Source organism: Rhipicephalus microplus, chromosome 7, assembly GCF_043290135.1.
Source record: "Rhipicephalus microplus isolate Deutch F79 chromosome 7, USDA_Rmic, whole genome shotgun sequence".
NCBI classification, from domain to species: domain Eukaryota; kingdom Metazoa; phylum Arthropoda; class Arachnida; order Ixodida; family Ixodidae; genus Rhipicephalus; species Rhipicephalus microplus.
Genome location: NC_134706.1, coordinates 17,702,724 through 17,724,547, shown reverse-complemented (window position 1 = coordinate 17,724,547; position 21,824 = coordinate 17,702,724). Strand labels below are relative to the sequence as shown.

Sequence of the window (21,824 nt, the reverse complement as noted above, 5' to 3'; positions counted from 1 at the left end):
GGCTCAAGTAATTTCCCTAAAGTGTCATCAAATGCTTTCGTTCCCCTTCACGCATGAAATCCATTAAATATTGTCATTATTGATGATCGGTCCCCGGTGACTAATACCCATTTCGGGTGTGCAGAAGAAGGGAATGTTTTTGTTGCTCTGATTTCTGGGGTTGACGTCAACACTTGATTGATATGTGGGGTTTAACGTCCCAAAACCACCATATGATTATGAGAGATGCCGTAGTGGAGGGCTCCGGAAATTTCACCACCTGGGGTTCTTTAACGTGCACCCAAATCTGAGCACACGGGCGTACAACATTGCCGCCTCCATCGGAAATGCAGCCGCCGCAGCCGGGATTTGAACCCGCGATCTGCGGGTCAGCAGCCGAGTACCTTAGCCACTAGACCACCGCAGATGTCAACACTTGGCTGTTGGTCTTGAATTTGCCCGCGACAACATGAGCTTCAAAAAGCAGTGTTGCCTCTGAAACTGGTGCGATATAGTATCAATAAAAATGCGAAACCGAGCCAGCCGCATCTTTCTTGAAGGCAAAGGAAAAAAAAACCTTCTAATTCATGTTTTGTAAGGATGACTGTCTTTCTTTTGTATGTTCCCTTTTTTATCATACGTAACGTTAAATATAGCACCATTCCTAAAGACGATGGGCAAGAAAAAAAATCACAGCATACCCACGAAGTGCATGATGATTAGTGGGGCGAAGCATCCGTCCGTCCGTCCGTTGATTGATTGATTGATTTTTGGGGTTTAACGTCCCAAAACCACCTTATGATTATGAGAGACGCCGTAGTAGAGGGCTCCGGAAATTTCGACCACCTGGGGTTCTTTAACGTGCACCCAAATCTGAGCACACGGGCCTACAACATTTCCGCCTCCATCGGAAATGCAGCCGCCACAGCCGGGATTTGAACCCGCGCCCTGCGGGTCAGCAGCCGAGTACCTTAGCCACTAGACCACCGCGGCGGGGCTCCGTCCGTCTGTTCTCGCTTCCGTCCATTCGTGCGTCCGTCTGTGCAATTGTCCATGCGTCCATCCCTGTATCCACCCGTCTGTCCATCCACACATTCGTCCGTCCGTGCACCTGTCTGTCTGTCAGCCAGTCCATCTAGTGAACACTCGTAGTACCACCATCTCGCATCTTTTCATCATATATTCAGCATATAGAAGCACCGCCATCCAGAGGACATTCAAAAGACTAAACGAGAGGTGGCACTCGCGCACTTTTTTACGCCCTGTGCGTCGTGTCTACTTCCCACCTTTCACCACTCCAAGTTTATGGCTATCTACTAGTTCACTATATTCATGGCACTGCGGCCCAACTTTCACAAAACCTTGCTAAAACCAAGGAGGTTACGCCCAGAGAGTTTAACGTGGCAACCCTTTCTGGTCAGATAGTGCTCAAAGTGCGTTCTTCTGATACTAGTTTTTGTTTATAGTAAGCATCGAATTCAAGGTAAATTGTATTGGAGATTAAATCACAAAATACTCGTCTCTGTTAGTTCTTCGATCTAGAAACAACTATCATCTTATTTATGATACATCTATCACATTATTTATAATACAACTATTATTTTATTTATGACTACATACATCGCGGACGCACGACCCACGGCATAGGGGGCTTGGCCCCCAAATACCGAAACGTCAACGTAATGAGGGGACGCACGTTGGGCGTAATCTCGTAATAGGTAGCACACGCTACATGTATTAGTAGCACACGCTCCAGCGTGCTCCTACACACCTGACAATAGATGTCGTAGATGTTGCCGGCAATCGGGCGCTGGCTTCCGGACGCATTCGCGACCTCCCGGGCCCGAAACAAAGGGAGCGAGTGATATGCAAATGGATGCTAAACGGCCCCGGCCTTGCTTCGCACGCCGCCACACCTGTCGACGGAGGGAGCACGCGTGAGTAGGGAGCGGCTTCCTTCTGCAAGAGCACCGGGGAAAGTGGCGGCACCCATCTGTCCCATCTTTGTCACCGTGTGCCCGCGCAAATTCGCAACTCAAATGAACATGAGAGGGCGCTGCAGAGTTGCAGCATGGCGAAGGGGTAGACACGGTATGCAGTGTGTGCGGAGAGGAAGAAGAAACTGCCGAACACTTGATAATGTTCTGTAAAAGGCTTTACCCGATAGTTCGGGATGATGGCACAGAGTTTTTCAGAGCACTGGTGTTTAGGGACAGTGAGGGCAAAATAGACATAAAGCGGGTTGAATTAACTAGAAGGAGGTTATCCGATTGGTGGCTAAAGTCAAGGCACGAGTGAAAATTGAACCCTTCACTGCAAAGCATACGAATCCTCAACCTCACTATTTAAGAAAAACAAAATGAATCTAGTTTTTCGTTCATTAAGTACTACGGCTTGGTGGCGCTAGCCACCGCCCGATCTAAAGGGTACAGCCATATCCATCCATCCGTCCATCCATCCATCCATCCATGGCGGATTCACAGAGGTCGCCGCGTCCGCTGTCGCTAACACAAATAATGAGTTTTCTGCAGTGCGATTGCAGTTGGCGCTGCTTTGTAGAAGGAGAGGTGGTTGTTGAGGCGGGACATCTTATTTTAGTCGGCCCCAGTGGTCCCGCAAGCGCGAGCGGCGTTCTTGAAGAGGTCACGTTGTGCGTTTAATACACATGGCACACTGTGTCTCTGCGAAATTCGTTTACATACTTCGGCCACCGCAGTGACATGTTGTCACTGGATACAAGGATAATTCAATAGGTTCGAGTTAACAAGTTAGCACTGGTGCCTCACCTGGAAATAATAAATCTGCTTGCCCGTTCGTTTTTTTTTTTCTTAATGGGCGGCACCATCCTACCGTGGTCCTACCGCATACGACTGGCGCTTGGACTGTTTAGGACCTCAGTACGCAGCTTCCCTATATTGCCGCTAGGTGCCGCATGAATAGCTGGAGTCGCGAATACTTCAAGATACGTTCCCACTATAAGCCGAATCGCAGTTTTGCTTTAAGCGGCGCATCGTTTAAGTCGCACGAACCCTTCTACAATTACCGAGGGCAACATCACTGAGCGACCGCCCGTGAAACCCTATACGCTGTGTGTGCGGTGTGTGTGTTATGTGCGACGTGCATGCTCCTCCTCCTCTCTCTCTCTCTTGCTCCATATGTACCCTCTCCCCACGTGTAGGGTAGCAAACTGGACGTAGTCTAGTTAACCTTGTTATGCCAGCGAGTCCTCGTCAAACGACCGTGCCTCTGAAAAAGGCAATCTGGGTCAAGGCCAGCCCGCAGTCTGCCTGGCGCGATCACCTCGACGGCGTGAACACGCGCGGCGCTCCTCTGGCCCACGTGCAGTGAGTCAGTTGCGCACGTGACAGCGAGCCGGCGTCCTCGTGTCAGGTGGTCTGACGCATGGCGCGGCGGCCCCATTGGCGGAATCTGCCCGGACGACCCGCGGCGCTTCTGATTGGACACTTTGGTTGGACCCGGTGCAAATAAAAGAAGCCCTGCGGCGTGTCGCGATCAGCGGTCTTAGGCGAAAGGCTGAACTATGTGTTAGAGAGAAGAGCTCGGCTCTTCGAGTCTCTGTCGGCCCCAGTGCCGAAATTGTAACGCCTCTGTATATATGCTGTACATAAACCTTGTTTGACTCACCGTCGTCTCGTCCGCTCGTCTGATCAGCTCTGCGCAGAAGCAGTCGCGAGCTGAGAAACATACGCTACCAAACGGCTGGTGACCTTCCCGGCGGAGTTGAAAGCAGTGGCGCCTCCGGGGCCGTGTTGGCGTCGCCGTCTTTCGCAACAGTGGTGGCTTCGGCGGGATCGGTCCGTCGTTTCTCAACAACCTGCATACGTTTCTTATATTATTTCTATCTCGCTCAAGCAAAGCCTGCAATGTGTTACAAATTTCTGCGGCCGCGTTGCCGTACGCGAAAAACGCGGCGTTAAATGCGACCCTCAGAGGTGTGCCGCTCACGTGCATCTTTTTTTGTACATGACTGATCCTATCACGGTCGTGGCCTTGTTACCGAACAGCGGTCTGTGGTATACGGCAGTCTGATATTTTGTTTGTCGGAGGAGGGAGGGGGGTCTTTGTTGGTCATTTCATGTTGCCGCACATTATTGCTGCTTGAATATAAGAGCAACTGATGTAACTGTTAATAATAATAATAATAATAATAATAATAATAATAATAATAATAATAATAATAATAATAATAATAATAATAATAATAAATCAAAGGTGTTACGTCCCAAAACCACGATAATATTATGAGAGACGTCGTATAGTGGAGGGCTCCGGAAATTTCGACCACCTGGGGTCCTTCAACGTGCTCTGACGTCACACGGTCAAAGCGGCCTCAACGCGAAAGCTACGGCCGGCATGGAACTAGTGACTTTCCCCTTTAAAACAACTTGGTTCTCTTCGATGGATACAAAATTGGTGCTCGGACCACCAACGATGAATTCAACGAACGTCGAGCATGACGGCTCGCATTAGTTTCAGCGAGGGCATTTATCCAGCGAGTATTTAGAATATTAATCTAGCATGCAACAGAACCACCGCGTATAGCATATTTCTAGATACACGAAGTCGTGTTCGTTTGGCGACGTGCGCTCCGCCATACATTGCAGCTGCGGCTTGAGCAACAATCGAATAAATCAGTCTGTCAAGCTGTCTCCGCTGCAGACCCATCTCGTCGTAACACTTGTAATAATGAACGATAACATGTGTCAGATTGCGTCAGTGTTCCTCAGTTCTCGCTTTTTTTTTGTTCTCCGCGAAGATACGGCCTAGATAGCGAAAACGAAACGCGTCTCTGATAACGAGCGTGACTAGTTACAAACCTCTTAACAAAAGTATGTGGTCATGTAAGAGTGTATCTAGAAGTCTGTGTATATTAAGTGTGTTTCAAGAAATGTGTTCCAACATTCTTTTAAAATCACAGAAAGGAGATATCTGCGTGCAACTTGCGACGTTGCCTTTTTCGGTGGCAGTAGGCATCTTCAGATGTGCGCAGACGTTAATTACGGCGGTAATTATTTAAATTAACACAAATAACTTTTTACCTGTGGTGACGGCCAGTCGAATCAAATGGGCGAATTCAAGCCCATTCTACGAATAATCTGTAGCCGCTTTGAAATTTCGGAAAAGCGGCCACTGGTAATAACCGCGGAGTGAAGTATAGTGTCTTGTGGAATGTGTCATGTATCCTACGGTCGTAACTGGTTAGCGAAGGTCGACTGGCAGAAGGTGACGGGAGCGTTCCGACTGAAAACCCTTCATACACAAAAGCGGCTTAACGGCGAACACTTCTTCTTCTTCATCATCATCATCGTCATCATCATCATCATCATCATCATCATATTCTTCTTCTTCTTCTTCTTCTTCTTCTTCTTCTTCTTCTTCTTCTTCTTCTTCTTCTTCTTCTTCTTCTTCTTCTTCTTCTTCTTCTTCTTCATCATCATCATCATCATCAGCCTGACTACGTCCACTGCAGGACAAAGGCCTCTCCCATGTTCCGCCAGTTAACTCGGTTAACGCGCACACTTAACACACATATACGCACAAAATATTATGCCTTGAGGGCAAGTCCATGTCGCCATAAAGAAAAAAGAGTAAAGTATGCCGCTCATTTCGCGTCCCCTCCTAACCCTTCTTGCGCACGCCTCTGTGGTCATCGCTCTAAACTCTTTTCATCCGAGAAATTCACGTACCGCCTGTCTATCTGATAGCTCTCCTCGAGTGCCGTCTATCGCGGTGGACGACATCGGGAGGGCGGAGCGAGAGAGCGCGGATAACATGACATGACGTCATCTCGGGGAGAGACAGGCCGAGTCTAAAGTACGAACGCAGTCCACAATGTCGTTTGTTTACCCTCCTCCCCTTACACCAGCATTCATTCTTTCTCTTTCTCTCTGAAACACACCTGGAAGCGATACGGCATCCAGGACGCACGCCAAGCTGCGAAAGGACACAAGCGCAGTCACAGGTGGCCGGATTCATCACTTGTGGCGTTCGACAGCATAGAGATATTTTTTTTTCGTTTGGAAGGGGAGGGGTGTGGCACCGTTTGGTTTCTATGCGTGCGTGCGTGTATATAAACGCGATTCTGACAGTAGCACGAAGAATCACGTGGACGTCAAATAATCAAGAGAAGACGCAGCTGTATCCACTCGTGTGATGATTCACACTGCTATCTGAATTCCGCAATTCCAACTGGCCCATCATTCTGTCCTGTCGATATGTATGATGACATCAGCATATTGCGACGCTTCGTGCAGTGACAATGATAAGCTGCACCCCCCTCCCTTTTAAAGACGATAGTGTTTCAGGGGGACTTTCGACGCCAAATTTTTGGCCCGTCTGTCTTTCTGTATTTGCCTGTTTGTTCGCGCTAGCAATACCCCAAACCACACCGAACGATACCTCAAACGGCCAACCCCATCCGCAGCGCCCACCAATATTGCTCAATTTTCAGCGTTCATACTTGTGCGATTGTCAATTAAAAACAATTATTGCGCATATCAAAGGCACCATAACAACACGTCGATATATGTATGTGATGTGTGTCTTTGTACTAGAGAAGGCACACATAAGTATTTCTAAGGACCACAGCGTTTATCACGCTGCGCTGACAGCGCAACGCTATGCTCAAAAAAGGCAAGTGTTTCCAACGCTTCGCTAAGACGACATGGTGGTGGCACCTGCCTGTCGCTTTGCGTTCTACACCTTATCGCCTCCGAGACAGGCGCGCATGCCTTCCGTCGTTTTCGAAGATAGCTACCAGATGGCGCTCGTGCACAAAGTGCCGCAACATCACCGATGCTGAACAAACTGCCATCGCGCTCGCTCTCGCCCTCGGCTACAGACAACGAAGGTCGCTGACAGTTCCCACGAACTCTCAAGCAGCTTGCCGCAACTACCTACAGGGGCGCATCAGCCAACCCGCTCTCAGCGTCATCATGAGCGTTACAGACACTGGCGAGCATTCCATTACACATCCACTCAGAATTTGGCATCGGATTATATGGACTCCGGGCCACATGGGACTGGAGGGGAATCAGGCAGCGGATAGGGTAGCTCGAGGGTATGCGAGCCGAGCACCTTCCAACTCCGCCCCTGAGGAACTCGTTCCGGTCCCTTGCGACTATTCGGCCATCTTAAACCATTACAGAGGACTTAGGAAAGCTTATTCGCGACCACACCGAACACCAAATAAAGAGGAATCGGTCAGCTGGAGGCAAATTCAAACCGGCCCGTTTCCAAATTTGCACATCCTGAGTAAAATGCACCCCTCGGCATACTCTCCTCTCTGCCCATGGTGTTCAGCTAAAGCCACTCTGTACCACGTCACGTGGGAGTGTCAGGCCATTACAGCCTTACAACCAGTACAAAATCCAACAGCGGAGCGATGGGAGGAGCTGCTGGCCAGCGAGAACCTGGAAGATCCGTTGAGTCTGATCAACCGGGCCCGCAGAGCGGCTGCTGCAAGCGGAGCCCTGGACTAAGGGCCCCCCCACTGCAAGCCAAGCATGTCCGACTACTCGGAGCTTCTCCGCAGAAAATTTCATGTAATTAAATAAATAAATACGTTTTCACCACCACCACCTCGAATCACTCGCTCGCCTTCGCTGCACGGATCGACACTCTCTAACGCAGTGCTTCCAGAATACAATTCACCAATTTTCTCACGCATAACCTCCAACAAACGTTTTGTTCACCCTCTCCACACGCAAGACTATCGTCTCTCGTCGACATTTGCAGTGAAACATGCAAATGAGGGGCCAATGTTTTTCAGGCTTACCATTTCAAATTGTGTCACGAAGTCTAAAAGGGTTCGTTAGTTCCTTCGAAACAAAACCGAAACAGAACAATAAACAAAACCACAACTGCGTTCGAAGCCCGCAAGCACGAAGACTAGGCAAATTAATGTATTACCCATCATTCTCGTGGTTGCTGAACTATTGCAATGCCAGAGTCCCCTTCAGTTAATTTGAGGAAGCTCTATGGTCGCAACCTGTTAGCTTTATGTTCAGATCGCAACGCCTGCACAGCAGGGGCATAGACAGGAATTTTTATCGGGAGTGGGGGAGACGCCTCCTTGATTTTGGACAGAGAGGGTTGCCTGCTTGAAATGATCGTTTTTCACTGTGTGTGCCATGGCCAAAAAAAGGAATGGGGGAGGGGGTGGGCACAGGCTTTGCGTGTCATCGTATGGTTACGCCACTGCTGCACAGCATAGAAGGGAGTGCGCTGGCAGTTTCTGTCGCTATATAAAAATGAGATCCAACAGACCATCATACCAAAACGAGTCCTTAAGAGCGCAATTACTTCCTTCATTCATAGCGAGGGTCTTGTTCTGGCAGACTTGGTACCTAAAGGTATATGCGAGGGATTATTAGTCACCTGCCAGCTCGCGATAAATCAAGTCCTACGTGACGCCAAAACAGGCAGAAAAAGTCTGTTCTACACTTGACGTTATGGCTGCAGGTGGCGCTCCACATCTGGAGCACCCCTTCAACGCCCAGCTTCAAAAGCACCCTTACACCAGGACTCTTCGCGGCCGCTACAAGACAGTATCAATTTTAAAAAGTCACTGACAATGACAATCACCTCTTTCTAAACACACCATCCTGTTGGGGCAGCTGGGTTTAAAACTCTGCCTATCCTCAGTTGTAATAATGTGACTTTCATTGCATATGAAGGAAAGAAGTGTATTCTTAAGGGTTCGATTTCTTTGTTAGACACAATAATCTTGAGATGTAACATACAATCATGCAAAGGAAAGTAAAAGGATCTTATGTGACATAATTGTAATGTAAATGTTAAGAAAAAAAGCGGATGAAAAGACAACTTGCCGTGGACAGGGACCGAACGTGCGACCTTCGAATAACGCGTCCGCTAATTGCTCTGCCAACAGTTACGCGGCGGCTATCCCACCATGCACTTTATTGGTTATATATGTGAATCAAACTTGGGAGTGTCGGTGAGGTTTTTTTTTGGTGAACGTCGGCGCCGATGGCACCGCTTTCTCACAGTAGCAGCCACCTAACAATGAGATGTATGGTCGAACGCTATCTGTTTCAATACAGCTATTTCCTTTTTCTAAACTCTTTTGAAGAAGCTTCGCGAGATTCTCGTTGTCATACCGAAGGACTAAGGAAACTTAAAATGAACCATCTCCTCGAAGGGAACCCTAATGGGATGCGAAGTAGCAGCGGTGCGCACGGCGTGTAACCGGTTGAAACGGGCGTTGACGCGGGTGCTCGACGAACAATTTGACGCGAACATCAAGGCTCAATGTAGCGTTTACTCCAGTAAACGTTTGCTTAAAGCGCAAGGACATGGCAGGCGGGTTGGGTATCGTGTGAGTATCACCGTGGATAAACAAGCCGAAAGATGGTTTTCACTCACGTGCAGTCGAGCGTTGTGGCTGGTGGAGAGGGTGAGAGAGAGAAGTGTGTTGCGAGCTGGCGGACGAGCCGGCAGCTGTGAGCGCTGCAGCGAGCGTACTGCGGGTGAGGGAGATAGCAATGTCCGCGCGCACGTGTGAGGGAAGCGTGCGAAGAGAGCGTGACGTCAACGCGCAGCTTCGGCGTGACCTATTTGGCACCGCTCCAACAGCTGCGGCGAGGGTAACGCCTTGCGGCGCGTTCGTAGTGACGCACATACGTACGGCATTACGCACATGAGTCAAAGAGCTGCCACGCATCTAAAAAAACCCATCCGCATCTCTCCACGGGAAACTCGAGTAAATGCGTCGCAGAGTAAGGGGGGTATCGCGTGAATGTTGCGTAAGTGGGTATTTGGGAATCTCTGATTGTTGTTTCGTCTTTATTATTCTTATTTATCGAATGAAGGGGAAGCGTTTGCCTTCAACGAGTGGTGCGGCGGTGATGTTGGGTTATGCTCCCCTACTGGCTGAATGTACTGTTGCTTTAATCGTATCTAGCCGAATAAAGCGAAGCGTCAAGTCAAGTGAAAGCCGAGTAAAGACGCCCTTAGCTGGATTCCGAACGCGCGATCCGCCGCTTGTATAAACACCGCCCACGTTCGAGAAAAAGGAGTGCGGGGAGAGGTCAACTTCCACTGTGCATGCTGGGCTTGCTGAACAGCATGAACGCCCGGTGGTGTCTTATCCTTAAATGACTCCTGGAGCGACATTTTTGCGGGTGTCTTCCCGGGCTGGCACGAGACGCGAGCATGGCGGCGCCGCCGACATTCAAGCGCGACATCATGCGACCAAGAAATGCTCCGCATGGAAAAATAGAAGGCCCCAACACCATAAAAGCAGCAAAGCGACAACGCCAACAGCATGTAAACGAATCTAAATATTCATAAATGGAGGTTATTGATGTGCGCCTCCTTTCTGGTCCGGTTTTAGAGGGACAGCTTCATGCTCTCCAAGATGTCAATATCTGGTTGTCCTCCTGGCCTTCCTTTTTCTCTCTATCTCCTTCTTTCTTAATGATCTCTCATAGTTGAGTATCATCATCATCATCATCATCATCATCACCAGCCTGACTGCGTCCACTGCAGGACAAAGGCCTCTCCCATGTTCCGCCAGCTAACCCGGTCCTGTGCTTGCTGCTGCCAATTCATACCCGCAAACTTCTTAATCTCATCTGCCCACCTAACCTTCTGTCCCCCTCTAACCCGCTTGCCTTCTCTGGGAATCCAGTTAGTTACCCTTAACGACCAGCGGTTATCCTGTCTACGTGCTACATGCTCAGCCCTTGTCCATTTCTTCTTCTTGATTTCAGCTATGATATCCTTAACCCCCGTTTGTTCCCTAATACACTCTGCTCTCTTCTTGTCTCTTAAGGTTACACCTACCAGTTTTCTTTCCATTGCTCGCTGCGTCGTCCTCAATTTAAGCTGAACCCTCTTTGTAAGTCTCCAGGTTTCTGCTTCGTAGCTAAGTACCGGCAAGATACAGCTGTTATATACCTTCCTCTTGAGGGTTAGTGGCAATCTACCTGACATAATTTGAGAGTGCTTGCCAAATGTGCTCCATCCCATTCTTATTCTTCTAGTTACTTCAATCTCGGGGTTCAGCTCCGCGGTTATTACCTGCCCTAAGTAGACATAGTGCACTTCAAGTTGTAAAACACTATTACCTATCTCGAAGCACTGCTCTTTCCCGAGGTTGTTGTACATTACTTTCGTTTCCTGCAGATTAATTTTTAAGACCCACCTTTCTGCTCTCCTTGTCTAACTCCGTAATCATGAGTTGAGTATATTGTACTCTAAATAGTCGACCATGTCTTTTTAAACACGTCGACGTATACTGCCTATGGTATAAGAAAAATTTATAAACACGGGCTATCAGATGTATGTTAACCAGAGCAAACAGAACAGAAAAATCACAGCATATTCACGGCAAACAAAACAAAAAATCAAAGAATATCCATGATGATGAGTGGGGCGAAGCGTCCATCCGTCCGTCTAGACGCGGAGACGAACGGATGGACGCATGGATGGATGGAAGCATGGATAGACAGACAGGCGGATGGAAGCACGGGCGTATGGACACACGAACGGACGGTCAGACGCTTCGCCCTACTCATCTGCATTCACTCCGTGTATAGGCTGTGAAAACCACTAACGCCATCTAGTTATTCGTAAGGACACACACACAACGCCATCTATTGAGCAACCCATAAACTAGAGGTGGCTACACACTGCTACTACGAATACAGCGGAGAGCGGAGAGACTAATACGTACCCCAATCTCAGTCTTCCGAGTAAAATCTATCCAGGAATATACGCCAACAAATGCCCGCTATGCAGAGAACACCCCACACTTTACCACGTGACATGGGCCTGTCAACACACACAGGCAGTGCCAATAAACTGTACGCCAACACCGGAGCAGTGGGAGGCGGCGCTGTCCTGCTCTAAGCCTGAAGAACAGCTCAAGCTGATCGACAGAACTTGATGGCAAAGGCCACAGGGGCCCTGGATTGAGGGCTCCACCTTCACCGAAAAAAAAATATTTGCAATAAAGTTTTGCATAGATTTATTGCATTCGCCCCTAAAAAATGCGGCAGTGGACAAAGCCTTACCGGGAAATATGAAGCTGTCCTGTGCCACCTGCTATCAAGGAAACATATTAGTTCCAGGTGGTACACACATAGAAATCAAGTGACTTCGAGCGTTTTGGGTTAACTGTGGTAAAAGGCCTTTGTTCTTGACAAAAGTAACATATCAAAATGACTATTGATGGCTTGGTGTTCAACGTAATTTTGCAAGACATTTACATTTCGGCAGAAAACCGGCGAGACAAAGGCGCACACTGAGCGGTATCTGTCCTGAAGGATTCGCTGCTCCCATTCGCTGAAAGCTAACGGTTGATAAGTCATCGATATCTTTCTTTCGCTCGCTGCTCTCCCATGGTCGAATCGATGCGGCTTCATCAAGTGTGAGACCCAAGGGACGGCTTTCAGCTCTCCCATAGTAGAGTACCGAGTACTATGAATCGTTAACCACTTTTTCTAAGCACATCAAGCACCCAGAATTATTATTAAACACTTTTTCTGCACACGTAATCTAATCAATCCATTCTTGTTATTCTGACGTGTAGTCGTTCGTTGGACTTAGTCTTAGGGGAGCCTGGCGTTCTCCCATAGTAGAGTACACAGTGCTCTAAATCGTGGGCCATATTTTCTTAACACGGAACCATTCGTACTTATAGTTCATATGAATCGGAGATGGTCGGTATGTCTCGTTTCACTCTACATTCGCTGCGTCTGACTACTTTCGTAGTATCTACAGATAGTGTCAGTTTTTATGAGACATTGATACTTCAGGGAATGTCTTTAATGGAAACTTTATTATAAATCATCCTTTTTAGTGACGGCGTTCGGGTGCAAGAAGCCCGCCGTCGGAGTGCGTACAGAAATGCGGAGTTCCAAGGAACGACGCTTACACTCGCACTTGTGTGCGACGTGTTTCAATAACTGACGCTCTATCAATAGTGGGATAAAACTGACTTATCCAGATTTTATATGACTAATAAGAAAGTTGTGGCTTAACTCAGTTTCCATGTGTAGGGGGTGAAAGGCAAGTTTAATTTTATTGTTTAGCGTGGTTATTTGTGCATTTAAGCTTTTCGAGGCGTGCGGCTTGTTCTTCCTCCGTCTCAGCTCGCTGCCTCCTTTTCTTGTTTTATTCCATCGACAAAGTCCGGGACATCTTCCAGTCTCTCCAGCTCACTTTTCATGTCTTCCAATAAATCCCAACCAGCGACTCTTTCTATACCGGGTGTTCAAAATTAAGCTTTATGATTTTTTTAAAATTAGGCGCTCGAAGGCACGTGAGAACCACTTGTGCAAATAAGTTAAGCGGCCAGGGGGACAGAAAGTTAGATGATAATTATCGCTGTCAGCAGCCCAATTAACTAAAATTTAATAATTAACTTTTTACTGGCTGCGGTAAGTTGGCATGTTTATATTGAAAAAATGTAGGCAGTGGTGTTTGTACACAGTTTCAGTTGGAAGATTTTTTCTAGCACGCCTGTGTTCCGAGATATCCGGCTCCAAAGTTTAATTGTCTTTCGCACGATTACGCATGCAAGAGGGTGAGGGTCCGCGCAAAGCTCCTCCCTAAAGTGACGCATCTGTTGCGTGTGGTGTTTAGTGTGTGAAGAGGGTGGAAGCGTAGGCATAGGTGATAGCAATTACCCTTGCCCTCTTCGGCCGGCGAAATCAAAATGTGACAGCGCGGTGCGCCATGAGCCTTACGCATGATCCTGATGAACGCGATAACAGGAGACCATTTTTCGCGACGTTTTTTCGTGACTTTAGATCACACTGAGACATCTTCTTGTGAACGCGTTAGCAGGACCGTCCTGCACTAGGGTGCCTCCGGTTAGAGCACAGCGTCTCTGCATTGAAGGTCTACCAAGGAAATCCACGTGGAGTCCTTTCGAGCTAATATGGCTGCTTCTGGCGTGAGGTATTCTACCAAAGTAAAAGTAGACGTGGTGCTTGCAATGGCTGAAATGAATGGCAACGCTTCGTTAGCAATGGAGCTTTACGCGTCTCGCCACCCACACCGTCCCCTTCCAACAAGGCCCACTTTCACAAACCTGTTTCGACGCTTCTGCACAACAGGCTCTGTCCACCTTCCGAGACGGACCAGGAAGGCAATCGTCGATGAAGACTTTGAAATCGACGTTGTCGCGTGCGTAACCTCGATGCCAGAGCTCAGCATCCGACAGATTGCCGATCAGTGCGGTCGCAGCATCGGAACAGTCACAAATGTTTTAAGAAAGCACAAGTTCCATCCATATCACGTTTACCTTCATCAGGACCTAAATGAGGCGGACTTTGAAAGGCGAGTTGACTTCTGCAATTGGGGCCTCATCAAAACTGATCAAGAAAATGACTTTTTGCACAGAATAATTTGGACTGATGAAGCTCGGTTTTGCCGAAATGGAAGTGTTAATCTTCACAACGCCCATTATTGGGCACAAGAAAACCCACACTGGCTGAGGCAGCACAAGCATCAAGTTCGCTGGAGTGTGAATGTGTGGTGCGGCATACTCGGGGACAGGATCATCGGACCTCACTTTTTTGAGGACAACTTGAACGGAAAGATGTACACAGAAGAAATATTAGGTGTTGTCATTGATGATCTTGTCTGCAGTCTTTCCCTGAATGACCTGCGCCAAGTATGGTTTCAGCACGATGGAGCACCACCACATTTTTCTACCAGGGCGAAGAACTGGTTGGACAGACGTTTTCCACAACAGTGGATTGGGCGCGCAGGAGCGATGTTTTGGCCACCAAGATCACCTGACCTTTCTCCGCTCGACTTTTTCCTTTGGGGCTACGTTAAAGATCGAGTTTACGTAACAGAGCCCAGCGATGTTAATGACATGAAGGACAGGATAACATCTGCCTGTGCGAGTATTCCTGCAGAAGTACTGCGCCGAGTCATCGAGTCGACGCGACAGCGGTTCATGCTTTGCGTTGCTGCCGAAGGCAGGCATTTTGAACACTTTTTGGGGCATTGACGTCTTGAGAGGTGAAGAGTTTCGATGAGATTTGTGCATGACCGAAATATGCTTATGTAGCAGCAGGAAATATGCGTTAGCAAGGATAAAACTGTTTCAGTTATTATTGGTGGAGTTGTTGCTCTTGTTTCAATAAAAGTTACAGTACTCGGACATCAGCAGTCACGCTATTCGCGTAGCCCAGGCAACGACCACGCATGCTTCTCTAGTGATTATTACGCACGCGCACTGGCATCCAGATTCTCCGCTCGCACCATTATCTCGGCATGGTATCTGCCACTATCGTTAGAGGCTCTGCAGTTGCGTGTTACGACACTGGTTGCAAGCGTTCTTCGATTTTTGATTTCGCCGGCCGAAGAGGGCAAGGGTAATTGCTATCACCTATGCCTACGCTTCCACCCTCTTCACACACTAAACACCACACGCAACAGATGCGTCACTTTAGGGAGGAGCTTTGCGCGGACCCTCACCCTCTTGCATGCGTAATCGTGCGAAAGACAATTAAACTTTGGAGCCGGATATCTCGGAACACAGGCGTGCTAGAAAAAATCTTCCAACTGAAACTGTGTACAAACACCACTGCCTACATTTTTTCAATATAAACATGCCAACTTACCGCAGCCAGTAAAAAGTTAATTATTAAATTTTAGGTAATTGGGCTGCTGACAGCGATAATTATCATCTAACTTTCTGTCCCCCTGGCCGCTTAACTTATTTGCACAAGTGGTTCTCACGTGCCTTCGAGCGCCTAATTTTAAAAAAATCATAAAGCTTAATTTTGAACACCCGGTATATACCACGGAGGAAGGAAAAGTAAGAAGAGGGTATGCCCAGCCGGCGCAGGGCGTAAGAAATGTGGCGGAAATGACATAATTGGCGGCCATATTCACTAGGCACAAGGGCGGCGTTGCTATGGTTACGTGTTGCGCAGTGGAGCTGGTCTAGCAGTGAGCGGCCACGGCTGGCGGCGGAATGTGTGCCTCCCCAGGTCTCGTGCTGAGCCGTGGCGGATAATATCTGTGCTCTGCGCCGCGTTGTTGGTTGCGCAGTGTTCTCCTGGCTGTTACGTTACTCTTAGCAACGTTTACAAATACCTTTGTCCATCATGGGGTTTCAACAGTGCGTAGAACAAGTGCATATCCATGTGTCGTGCGGCGGATGACGCGGATGAAGCAGTTAGTGTTCAGCGAAATTGCGTTGGGCACCATGACGAAGCTGAATGACGACGAACGCCTTGCAGGTCAGTGACGGTTGAGCAGTGCTCCTGCTTGTGACAACGGACGACGCTGTTGAGCCCTGCAAGACGCCTTGAGGACTATGTGCACATACGTAGTTTCGTGTTGTGTGTGTACAGTAACAACTTGCATGTGCGTATTAAAACACAGTTTCTGTTCCGCTTGGTACACTCTCTACCAGCATTGCATGTAATCTCAACGTAACAGCAACCACGTTCAACTGTCACTAGCACCGGGCTCAAAGTCACCACGGTCGCAGAATGCTGACGCCGGTGAGTTTCACGCGGAACACGGACACAGTGGCAGGACGCTGCGTCGGCCGCGTGGCGGAATGCAACCGTAGAAGGCGCACGACCGATCGTGTTGTCTGTACAGTTGCTGAATTAATGACGTGAAGCACTCGCCGTTGTCAGTGCATCTAGCGCGCGTTCTCTCGTAGTTGCTTCGTTCTCGGCGAGCTGTTACTCCCTGTTGTTACTCGGACGAAGCGATTTCGCTGAAGGTGTCCCGCTGGCTCAGAGTTATGAGCCCAGTTGCATTAGTTTCGGATCGTCACGACACACGCGCTGCGCAGCCCACGTGCTTTCCGAGCCGGAGAGGGAGTCGCGCCTTCCGCTTCGCATTCATATGTAAACAAGAGAGGAGAATTTGCCTAGTCAATATGGCCGACTTCCGGCTTCATCGCAGCTTCACAACGAGTGACGTCAGGGCCTCTCCTTACCTTTCGTTCCTCCGTGATATATACGATGCAACGCCGGCTCCTCCTGTGTTGTTGCAACGCGGTTTCACCGGATCCTTCTCTGACGTCAAGCCAGATGGCGCTGCCAGCTGCAGGGGTTGCTAGGCAACGGCTCAGCTCGCGGTGCAGCCACCGGCCACAGAAAAACGGTGACAATATGGCCGTTGTAGCTCTCGCTACAAAAAAAAAGAAGGTAACCTAAATGTCGTAAAAGTAAGCATAAAGATGTACGGTTTCTCTGACTTGACAGACTTACATAAATTATTTGACTACAATGACAACAGCACTTGTTTTATAAGCGAATGTCATGCCGTTTCTGCACTTTAGAAACAACAGTGTTTCAGGTGTACTACAGTATTTCATTTTGCGACCATCATTGATAAGATAATAGTGCCATATGCAAGACAATTACCGAGATCTTTGAGCGTACTTCTCTTTATTCTCTCAATCCAGTAAATTAGGATAACGCATACATACACAATAGCAATATTCGCTTCAACAGACCAACGATAGTCACAAATTGTCACTGCTTCCTTGGCTTGCACCTTCACAGTCGGGGGAAGGCTCTGAATTGTTTGTCTCATATAGACCAGTGTCACTTGTAAATAAATGCTGGAAGAGTTCAAACAAAGAAAATTTTGTGTTGAAGATCCAATGCGAAAAGTGTAACTATCAGAGCAATAATTAAATCACGTGGTGAAATTGCAACTGATAAACCAACAAATCAACTTGTATAAACAGCCGAACTTTCCTTTCCAGTTCATTTTACAATTTTATAAAACTCTTTCGTTTTCTAACGTCACTTCAGCAGCTACATCTGCACTTGAGCGCGCACTGAAAATCTCCCCAGAAATAAAAACAATAAAAACAAGCAAGATACCTTGCGTGCAATAATTACACAATACACTTCAAGTACATGGCTTTGTTGATTTCGCTTTGGGAAATTCATACATTCACAAACAAACTTCACAAGCACGCCAAAGTGCAATGAGGTTTTCACTGAAGGCACACAATTTCTCTTGTTCTTGTTTTGTTTCAATTGGAATGAGTATTACATATATAGCACGACATGCTGTCAAACGACGCGATGACCGTGGGCGAGAAGGGGGGGGGGGGGGGCTCGTCAGCTAACATTGCAACACGAAACGCACGCTTTACCGTTTCTCATATATGAACCGTTTCTAAAGGATATTTGGCGTCAGGAGTAAAAAAAACAAAAAAAAAGCATATGAATACCGATCCACAGAATGACTAAAATGTCGACGCTGGTTTTAGAATATACAGTTTCAGTTTCACGCTTTTGTTTTATACATGGTGACTGCATGCGTGCCACACAAACAAAGAAAACAAATGCTGGAAACTGTAGTCCCGCCTGCGTAACTGCTAAGCACGCATTACGAAGGAAAAAAAAAAACGAGAACTGCCTTCCGCCATGCAGAAGCGTTGTTGCTGCAACATCTGGGCACAACGTAACTTAGCTACTATGCCGACATGACCTGATCATCCGACCTCTCTCTTGGTTGAGCTTCTTTGGCACACATCCGCACTTTCTGCCCTGCTATAAGTCACAAGTCCTACGCTGCAAGGCACAAATACGCGATGCCACGGCGTGATATCTGGCAGCGCTGCCAGTGTAGCCCGTATAACATTGAGGAGCGACAAGAATACTGAAACGACAGTGATCACAGGGTTTTATCCACGCAGATTTTTGACGAAAGGGAAGGCTGATGGCCCCTGATGTAACGTTGTAAAAGCTGCTTACTTCACACATTTACCACCGTAAAGCGGACGACCAAAGGAAGGCACGTCATTGTTTTATTTTAAATTTTGCCTTCATTGAAAAGCTTGTTTTCTTTCACACTCGACTGATTGGTTTACTTGGTAAATCAACGCCAAAGGCATCAGCTCGAGTCATCATGCGAGAGGTACTAGTGACGGTCTCCAGAGTGGCATCAGTGCTTGAAGTTCCTGAAAATGGAAGGCATTGCACGATGTACAAACGTTTATACAGCTGCACATTTAACATAGAACCATGGACAGTGAGTCGCGAGATCACGAAGGTGTGCTGGCGCACCAGGTTGCACAACGATCGGATTTAGAGGAACGCTGACGCTGCGAAATTCGCAACACTGCAAGAAACCGACCCACTGGCTTTACAACGTCACCGGCAGGGGCGGCACCCGGAAGTGAGTGGGAAGGTCGCAGATATGGTGGTAAATTTTCACCTGGAATTTCTTGCGCTTCTCCCCTCAACAGTAACCATAGTCGTCAAAATGCAGCGCAAACGTCCCCCGCCTTTATGTCCCCTCCCCCAACTTTACCGGAGGGAATCGCCTGTCATGCCTCCCCTAGTAAAAATATATTGGTGCAGCCGGACCTGGTCACCAGCTTAGAGCCGTTAACAGTCACCAGAACCAGCGCGTCGACTAGCTTCGTAAACTGAGAAACTGCCATCAACAAACGTGCTCAAGAACCACAAACTGGGAATAACTCTTCACTGGTAATTATGGATGTCTTCCCGTGAAGTGCCCACTTCCCAGGGTTGCTGTTGCAAATATTATACACATGTATTTCTACGTAGGGCAAAATGTGAGAAAGCGATTGCACAGGAAACGCTGAAAGCGTCACACGTGACTATCCCGAAGGTGGTTCACACTTCCGTCTACCACATCCGGAGCGCGGAGTGACGCCACTTGCTCCGTCGTCGCGACGACCGTCTTGAAGCCATTCGCCGTGCGCACCGCCACCATTGGCACGTCTCTGGGATCGATCTGGTTGCTGCTGACTATGTCGTACTTCCACGACGACGACGATGCACCGTGCTCCGTCAGGCACTTGATCCGGCGACTCGTCTGGTACAGAAACAGGAAAGCGACGAAGACGACCACTCCGACGGGCGCCATGACGTAGCCCACGAGGGTGACCACCAGGAACCGGTACGAGAGACCCAGACAGACGCAGAAGAAGCCCAGCGATGACATGAGGATGCCCGTACAGGCCATCCATAACTCTGTGCGGGTCATTGACATCATGTCCGGTTCATCAGACGGAACGAAGGTGACCGTTGTCTCTGCTGCGGGAGGCGGGGCTTGTTGGGTACTATCGGTTGTTTCCATGACGGAGGTGGCTTGTCAGCACGTTTCACGCATGCACTGACCGTTTTCGACTTGCTCTGACGCCTTACAAAAGCCTGAGAATGGTTAGGTCCGGGGCTTTGTCCCTACTACTCGGCAGGAGCAGCCGCATCTTCACTTCGGTACATGATCCTGGAAAGGCCTTCGCCGTCGATAGCTCCTTTTAGAGTGTGGCTGTTGAGGCAAAGACGGATATGAATGTAAGTCGTGCAGCAATATCCCAACACTGACAGTCGAATACGAATACCGTTGGTCTTGAGGAAAACGAACGTTCTTCAACAATTGAAGTCTACGGAGCTATAAATTCATAGTAGCTCGGTCTGGTAGGTTGCACCTGTCTCGGGACATAGCACTGAGGTTCAAGCGTAATTTGCCTGTATACATGTCACAAGCAATGCAGCCGCGGGGGAAACGGAGTTTGCATTTCAGAATGCTAAGACACTTCACAACGCGAAGCAAGAACTATCTAAATGTACACATGCTGTAGCTTGTTATATCTTCTATTTGCATAAAGTTCTTGCTTTCTGAAACGCGTTTTCGCTGAAGATATAGGTGCGATTCACTCTCACGTACACAGGTGACTTGTGGACCCGCGCTGGGCGTGGAGACTGCTGATCTCTCAGGTGAAGTGGAAGGCTATCGAGTCCGATGAGTATCGCAATCCAAAGGCAGTCAGTAGGGGCGGGCTTCCGTGTTCATAGCCTAGCACATTGCAGCTAAAACACGGAAACTAAACCGCAAAAATGTAACCACTACAAAAAGGCAAGCCCGAAGTTGACCTGCGTCATCGACCATTACCACATGGAGCGTCTGTGAAGGCACAACGCTCTATCTGCTGTGCGACGACGGTTTGCTTTTGTTCCCTGCGGATGTTGGGCGATATCGTTTTCGCTGGATTTGCGCTAACGACAGCTGGAACGCGCCAGCTTTCGAGCGCGAGTTGTTTTCACCCTTCCTGACAATGGCGAGCCTTTATCGACGAGCGACGTTGCACATGCTGAGTCGTGCCATTCGTGGTGCCCTGCGAACGTTGGCAACCGTGACGTCCGTGCTGTGACGTTCTTCATAGACGGGGCTGAGCTCGAAGGTCTGCATGCTGCGTGAAAAAACAAACAGATTGCAAAAAAAGAAAACACTGTCAGGACAACCGACAACCCCAGCTTTCCCCGTTCAGCACAGTCTAACAACCTCTTTGGTATGACTTGTAGGTTGGTTTTGTGCGAAGAAGTATTGGCCACGAGGGCCTCCACTGGAAAGGCCAGCACTCCGATCGTTTTGACGTCACAGATAGAGTAGTGGTCGTGGAATACGGCAGCTTTGCTTTCGCGACACGGCTTGCATCGTCCCCCTTGGCTGCACCGGTTTTTAGTCGCATTTTTACGATAAATATTAGACACGAGAGTGCCACCAGAGGCACCGATTCGTATAGTTTGCTTGCCCGTACATTATCAGGTCTTACCGCTTCTTTAAGCACTGAGCTTCAAAACAAAGGGACTGCAGGTCGCGGGTTCGAACCCCGACTGCGACGGCTGCATTTCCTACGGAGGCGGAAATGTTGTAGGCCCGTGTGCTTAGATTTGGGTGCACGTTAAAGAACCCCCGGTGGTCAAAATTTCCGGAGCCCTCCACTGCGGCGTCTCTCATAATCATATGGTGGTTTCGGGACGTTAAACCCCACATTTCAATCAATCAATCAATCAATCAATCAATCAATCAAAACA

At 48.4% G+C, this 21,824-nt stretch overlaps 1 protein-coding gene across 2 annotated transcripts in view; it reads right to left on the bottom strand.

Moving 5' to 3' along the window:
* LOC119179756 (uncharacterized) overlaps positions 1-21,127 on the bottom strand; it is a 46,732-nt gene extending 25,605 nt beyond the window's left edge. For both annotated transcript variants that reach the window (XM_075868783.1, XM_075868782.1), the window contains exons 1-3: positions 20,677-21,127; positions 16,952-17,145; positions 3,625-3,814 (exon numbers count right to left, since the gene is read on the bottom strand). The gene's annotated coding sequence lies outside the window, so the exon portion shown is untranslated. The remainder of the gene's footprint in view (positions 1-3,624; positions 3,815-16,951; positions 17,146-20,676) is intronic.
* Between the last annotated feature and the right edge of the window lie 697 nt (positions 21,128-21,824).